The following is a 7,500-nucleotide window of genomic DNA, read 5'->3' as shown; positions in this document are numbered from 1 at the left end:
CACAACATAGACAAGTAAACAACATGGGGACCATAACTGTAAAAGTCAACAACAGCTTTTACGAATATTACCAAGATACAAATGTAAAAAAAAAAAAAAAAAAAATCACATACACCGTTTCATACATACATCCACACACTGCAGGTAATAACTAGTATTCTTATTGTAAAAACAGAAAGAATTAAGAAACATTATTTGAATATAATTATAAACATTGCCTACTATACTGCACATTGATTATACTAGACAGATAAGATAAGAATAAAGATAAATTGCGGAAAACCGCAACCAGATAATCAGCACCCTCCCGCACCCCCACCTCCCCACCACCCACCCATATTTTGTTTTTGTTTTGTTGTTGTTGTTACAGTACAGAGCTCGAGCAAAGAAACAAGCGCTTTCAACTAGAGACAAGTTCGTTTATTTATTTATGGTCTGTTCATCTAAGATGATGATATTAGACTGAAAATAAATGATATGATTATAATTTGGATTATTATCATTCCTATCATAATGATGATTGTTAGTATTAATTAGATATCGACATTTCTGTATATTCGAATGAAAAGGGGGGTGGGGGTGGGGGGGGGGCGGTTGAGGTGCATGGAGGGGAGGGGAGGGGGGCAAGGGAGAGGGGACTAAGAAAGGGAGAGAGAGAGAGAGAGAGAGAGAGAGACAGACAGACAGACAGACAGACAGAGAACAGAATGTGGAAAAGATAGAGTACAAAATAAAGGAATTGGTATACAACACACATAACAGTTCTTTTTTGCGTGGGATGACTTGAAACAAATAATATCACATATAAATATTGACATCGAGTGATTAAAAAAATTCTTGTCTAGAACTTCTTTTTTTTTTTTTCTTTCTTTCATTCTTTTTATTTTTATCTTATTTTCGATCTTCATGAAGCAGGTGTTCAGATGACGTTCAGAAGTGGAAAATTCTGATTGCACAGTTTGAACATTTCTTGATTGATAAAAATGAAAGGGAAGAGCTGTGTTTTTGATTGGCAAAAAAAGAAAGAAAGAAAAAAAAAAGTATTGTTTGTTTGAAATTAAAATGGAAAATTGTGTGTGTGTGTGTGTGTGTGTGTGTGTGTGTGTGTGTGTGTGTCTGTCTGTCTGTCTGTCTGTGTCTTTTTCTCTGTCTGTCTGTCTGTATGTGTCTGTTTCTCTGTATATCTCTCTGTCTCCCATTGTCACTCTCTCCCTCTCTCTCTCTCTCTCCAATTCTCTCTCTCTGTGCCTCTGTCTCTGTCTCTCTCTCTGGCTCTTTCCTCAGATTTGGAGCAACACGCTCCTGCAGCGACATGTTATCAAACTCACGAAGTAAAGAAAAAGAAAGAAAGAAAGAAAAAAAAGAAAAAAAAAAAGAAGAAGAAACGAAACAGGAATAGTTAGCGCTATCAAAATCTGTTTCAAGTGACTGGGTTATCAAGCACGCCACCATAGCCTACATTCATATTTTTCAGCCAGATATCAGGGATAACTAAAACTTTTGGTGTGACTCACTTCACCAATCGGCGCAAACAACAGCCGTCGGCCTTCTGTCGCACGCAATGAGGTGCATGCATTATGTGAACAACACACACGGCGGACTGATTGATTGAAAGATCGCTCATGAGCGTCAGATATTGATTGATTGATTGATTGATAATTATGGCTACTTATACAGTAGTGCGTATCCTCGGTCAGAGACCAAGCTGTAAGCACTTTATAAAAAAAAACTACGGGGTCATTTACACAACAGGCTGCCTTACCACCTGAGTGAGAGCTTCGCTTTTGGTGCTCATCATTCGTTTCTTGTCTCATTCAGTTAGGCATGAGTCACGCACGCACGCACAGACAGACAGACAGACAGACACACACACACACACACACACACGCACGCACACACACACACGTACACACACACACACACACACACACACACACATACACATGTATAATGATACTCTGGTTATAAAGGAAAAAAAGAAAAGCAGGAAAAAAAACACATAATGTTCTCAAAAACATTGTGCACACACCGTACACTTTGACATGTATATATCGTCAGTCAGAAAAGACAAAATGCGCCGGAATATTTTTTTTTTTCTTCAGCTCAGCAGATCTTTGAAGCTGTTGATATTTTGCTTGAAAAGTCTATTCTTACTGCCAGACATTCTGTAGAAATTGTTTTCCCCAAAGTTGTACAGTCCATCTATGAGCAGCGTCTGCATTGCATCGCAAGTATCCTCAAATAAAGCCAAGGTGACAGTGACCTGTCTACAAGAGCAATCCATTTCAAGTTCTCCCTTACCTACCTACCACCATACAGCCAAGAATTAGCCCCAAGCGACTTCTGCTTGTTTTCCCTCCGTCTGCTGCAAAAAACCTGGCTGGCAAGATGTTTTCTAGAATCCAGGACTTGGGGGGTGTGGGTGGGGGTGGGGGTGGGGTGGGGGCAGTGAAGTCACAGTTTGCTACCATTTATCATTCAGACTATTAAAAAAAACCCAACGTTTAACTCTTGGCTGAGGAGGTTGAAACTCTTAACAGAGAAGGAGTATGTTCGATAGGACTTTGAAACTTTCACACATACATTGGACTTCCCATTTTTTGTTTTTTTCAAAATAAGTAACGGGAGTTGTGTGGATCAGCCCCAATAGCAGCATCAACTGTTTAGTTCACGCGTGAGGGTGGGGAGGGGAGAGGGGGGGGGGGTCCAATGGCCACATGGTCTCTCTCTGTCTCTGCCTCTATGTATGTGTGTATCTGTGTTTCTCTTGGTCTGTGTCTTCATCTTCCTCTCTCCCCCTCTGTCTGTCTGTCTGTCTCTCTCCCTCTGTCTCCCTCATCTCCCTCTGTTTTGTCTTTGTCGGTCTGTCTTGTCTCTTTCCCTCTGTCTGTCTGTCACTTTCTCTTTCTCTCTGTCTGTCACTTTCTCTCTGTCCCCCGTCTCTGTGTGTGTACTGGTAGGAACAGTAGCCCTGTGGTAGTTGTATAGCAGCAGCAGTAATTGTAGTAGTAAGTAGTAAGAAGCAAGAGCAACAAGCAACAGAAGCAGCAACAGCAGCAGTAGTAATAATAGTAGTTGTTGCTTTGTAGTTGTGGTGGTGGTGGTAGTAGTTGTATTATCAGTAGTAGTAGTAGCAGCAGTAGGAGTAGGAGGAGGAAAACTTTCAGTTTACAACATCCCATACTGTGTGATGTTAGAGGTGTATGTGTGTGTGTGTGTGTGTGTGTGTGTGTGTGTGTGTGTGTGTGTGTGTGTGTTTGCATGCCACTTTTTTGGCATGCAAACACACACACACACACACACACCACTACACTTTATTACACAACACTACACACCACAAATAACACGCACCTGCCCACCACCACCACCACCACCACCACCACCACTACCACTACTTAACTGTAGAACCTTTTAACGTGGAGCAAAACTGAGCTGATAAAGAAACGAAATCAACTCCCCTGTCCGTCACACACAGTTCTGCAGTCTGACCTCACCTCACCTCACCTTACATCAGATCAGGGACCGTCCCGTTTTATCTGCCGACCTCTTTTCACCTGGGACAGACAGCACCACTCTGCTATCGGCGTCCTGAGCCTATCTTCCAGTCCACTCTTGCCATTAGCTGCACACACGTATACACACACACACACTCATTCACTGACTCACGGATTTATTAAGGCCAGCTTTTGTTTTGACGCTCCTCGCCTTGGATGACAACTTAAGTTGCCGATCAAAATTAAGAAGCGAAAAGCTTCAGCTGCAGGTTTTTGAGAGACAAGCCAACTAGTTCTCTGTGCCGTGTTTGTTGTGTTGTCTTCATTTGGGGGGGAAAAAAACAGAAGTGAGAGAATTTTAGTGTTCAAAGAACAGCAGATGTGGAAAATCGCCGACGAGTTCAATACGTCTGTTATCTGTACTTGAATGGTGCTTGTGTTGTGGGTTCGTGGATTTGTTTGAGGTGGGTTCCAGATACAGTACGGCTTTTGTGTGTGTGTGTGTGTGTGTGTGTGTGTGTGAAGGCTAAATAGTTATTGTGGTAAGTTTCAGAATGAGGCGCTAGTTGTAGTGGATGGTCGTTTTGTTTAGTTTTACATTAATGCTAACTGTGCATCGAACAACTTTGTGTTTTTTTAATGTGCTTTTAACTCTTCGTCATCTTCGACTTCGTCGTCTTCATTTTTAATTTTTGTGACCAGTTTAAACAATTTAAAATAATCACCCCCAACGGAAAATGCAGCATCCCTCCAAATCAAAGTAGGGAAAAAAATCAACATGTTTACTATGGCCTCTCAGGTTGAAGAAGAAGAAGAAGAAGAAGAAGAAGAAGAAGAAGAAGAAGAGGAGGAGGAGGAGGAGGAGGAGAAGAAGAGGAGATAGTTTTAGCTTCATGCTGAATTGTTTGGCCTCCCGGGTCCATCCAAGTGGACAGCTAGCTGTTCAAGCTGAAGTGGACTGATCGTCTTAAAGTTGACAGCTGTCAGGCAGCAGTGCGGCCAGTTGCGCTGGGCACAGCATACTTACTATAGCCAGCCATGAACTTGGCTGTTATCGAACGGGGGTTCAAGGTCGATAGGAAATCAGGCCAAACTACGGTTGGATGTACACACGATGTGTTGTGTTCTATCCACCCCCACAGTTTTTGAGAGTCCCCTATGACAAGACTCAGCAGTTTCAGAGACGTGTCAACGTGCGCAGACGTATCTATACGTTACACAACATCCATTTGAAAGAAAAAACACAACAAAAAACAAAAACAAACCCCCCCCCCAAAAAAAAAACACACCCACACACACCAAAAAACATACGTGAACGTGTTGCAGATGTCTGACCTTCGCATAAACCCAACGCAGTGTGGTCATGCCACGAGTGCCTTCCCTTGGTTTATATACAACATTAACAAGACTGTGGACGAAAACCCAATAAACAGCTTGGAATTATGTATTAAAATATCAAATGCGAATTACTGTCTTGACCGACAGTAAACATTTTGAGATTCAAAGTGTTACTGATAATGTATGTTCATTGTAGTTTTCACGGGCTCTTTTTTTCGTTTTGTTTGTTTTTTCGGAAGAAATTTCACTGACTGATCGACAATGTCATTCTTTAAGGATGCGAATTGCCTGCCTGAACATGCTCGGAGAGTTAATGGATACTTGCCATGCTGGATATTACAGCAGATTACTATGAGAGTTACAAGAAAAAAAACAAAACTACCGCCCAGTTTATTTTTGCAGTCTGCTTAATGCAGTCCTGGAATATTTATGATCACACACTATACTTTACGGGAAAGGATGGATTCTTCATGAGTGTGTTGAGATATATTGGTTTTTTTTTTTTGGTTTTTTTTTTTGGGGGGGGGGGGGGGGGGGGGGGGGGGGGGGGGGTTAGGGTTGAGGGCTTCGAGTACATGAATCATGCCATGAATTCTTTCCAATAACGTATTGGATGCTTGCAGTTTACTTTATTTCCATATAAATCCAACAAATAGAATAGTAATGCTGGCCATAAGCATCGGGATTCAGTCAGTGTGGAAGTGTCCTTTACCCACATAGCATCTGTCTTAAGTCGACTGGGCTGAACATCAACTTGGACAGTGTCATTGCTGTGCTCGTTTTGTGGACCTTTTTTTTTTGCGAAGAAGTCACAGATATCCTGTTGGACAAAAGCCACATCAGTCAAATCTGTTTGAGTTTGTTTTCTACCACCATACACTTGTTTTGCATATGGGTGCATTGCTATTGCACTAAACTGCTTATTAAAAACAACAACAGTGATAAAACACCACACACACACATACACACACACACATAATATATATATATATATATGAGAGATATAGAAATATTTCGTCTTGTGACATGGTTCTCCCATCTGAACCCCCTTTTTTAAAACACAGGCATAACTGACCATGTTGGTGGTCATAATGATGATGTAGGTGATGATGACGATGATGATGGCTTGATTAAACTGACTTTTTCTTCAATCTAGATACTACGGTTTCTTGGCTGAAAAACGCATGGACACAGAACGCTGTTACGAGAAAATCGATTGAAATTGACGCACTGACATTGAAGGCGGACTCGAAAAAAAAAGAAAAAAAGAAAAAAAAAGAGGATCAGGTTAGTTGTGTGGCTGCCTTTGAGGCCAGTGACAGTAGAAGTGAAGACCTGACATCCTCTGGACACCGACGGATACTTCTGGAAGGAAGATTTTTTGTGATTTTATAGCGACTGAATCATTGTTACATATTGTACACCGAGTACAAATCTGAAACTTGAGATTCCTTTAACATTTTCCGAGAACTGCTCTGCCAGGCCAGACTGTGTGTCTACTTTGACGCTTTGTGCTAAAGTGCTTTTATTTACTTATTCATTTTCTGATACGACTAGGTGTGGACCCCATAAATCACAAGAGCTGTTGAATTCCGAGTGCCAGTTTGGAAGCGAAGGCTCATGATTTTAGGTCTTCAGCAAGTACTTCTGGAAGACTAGATAGGTCTGCATAATTTTAGTTATACTGACGGGGAAGAGCAGAAAAGTGAATATATTTCTTTCCTCGGTACCGTCTGAAAGTGCTGACACTACACTGGAACTACTGTGACACTGAAAGCAGCAAGTTTGGAAGATCAAAGACGTCGCCTTTTGTTAAGGACATCAGGAGACTTGTGAGCCGTGTCCACAATAACAGCCGACATTTGAGTGCAAACTTTGGCAGGAAAAGTTCCATTATTTGATTCCTCTCGGACAATTTCCTGCCAGGCTGAATATACGCTCTGAAACTTCTTCCAGTTTCTTCCTTAACATCTTCCGAAAGTATCGCTGCGAGCCTGGTTTGATTTATTCACAACCACTTCCTGCGAATCCATAAACAAAGTAAGCTTCTGTTTTCGAAACAGGAGTTGACGAAAATCACGTTCGTAACAACTGAGTCCCGAGTACAAAGTTCAGAATCTTCTGAAAGTGTAAATTTTTGTTTTCGAATCAACGGTGGGCGAAATCTTCATGATCACCTTCACAGTTACTAACTCTTGAGTACAAAGTTAGAATCGGAATTACTTTGATATCTCCAGAAACTGTAACTTTTGTTTTCGAAACAAGAACAGACGGAAACTTCACACATCACTTCCAAAGCAGCTGACTCTGGAATACGAAGTTGGAAGCGGAGAGACCTTCATGCCTTCTGAAAGTCTGTGGGCGTGTATGTACGGACGACGCGGAGGGGTGATTTAACACGAAAGTCGCCGGTTTTGCTTACAAAGTTAGACTTTGTTTCTGGAAGATACTACAGGTGTGACTACCCACTCCCCCACAACTGCTGCTTGACCACACACTGCGCACTCTACCATAACCGAACAGTTGAAAAAAATCCTATATATATATATATATATTATATATATTTTTTTTTTTTAAATATAAAACAAATCCCTTCTGGAAGGACGACAGTCACCGCATTTGGATATTCTACTGTGACGCTGGAGAAGCAGTAGCTCAGCTTGGAAGC

At 41.5% G+C, this 7,500-nt stretch overlaps 1 protein-coding gene across 2 annotated transcripts in view; it reads left to right on the top strand.

The window, feature by feature from the left end:
* The window catches only part of LOC143293692 (vitamin D3 receptor-like), a 716,436-nt gene that overhangs the window by 24,448 nt on the left and 684,488 nt on the right, over positions 1–7,500 (top strand). The window contains exon 1 of one of the 2 annotated variants that reach the window (XM_076604864.1): positions 7,446–7,500. This exon is cut by the window's right edge and continues 195 nt beyond it. The exons of the other annotated variant lie outside the window; for it this stretch is intronic. The gene's annotated coding sequence lies outside the window, so the exon portion shown is untranslated. Of the gene's footprint in view, positions 1–7,445 lie in introns of those variants that run through there. 2 annotated transcript variants of the gene reach the window in all.

The sequence above is a fragment of the Babylonia areolata genome, chromosome 19 (genome assembly GCF_041734735.1).
Source record: "Babylonia areolata isolate BAREFJ2019XMU chromosome 19, ASM4173473v1, whole genome shotgun sequence".
Taxonomy (NCBI): domain Eukaryota; kingdom Metazoa; phylum Mollusca; class Gastropoda; order Neogastropoda; family Buccinidae; genus Babylonia; species Babylonia areolata.
The sequence above is the reverse complement of the archived record's forward strand: the minus strand, read 5'-3'. Positions and strand labels throughout refer to the sequence as shown.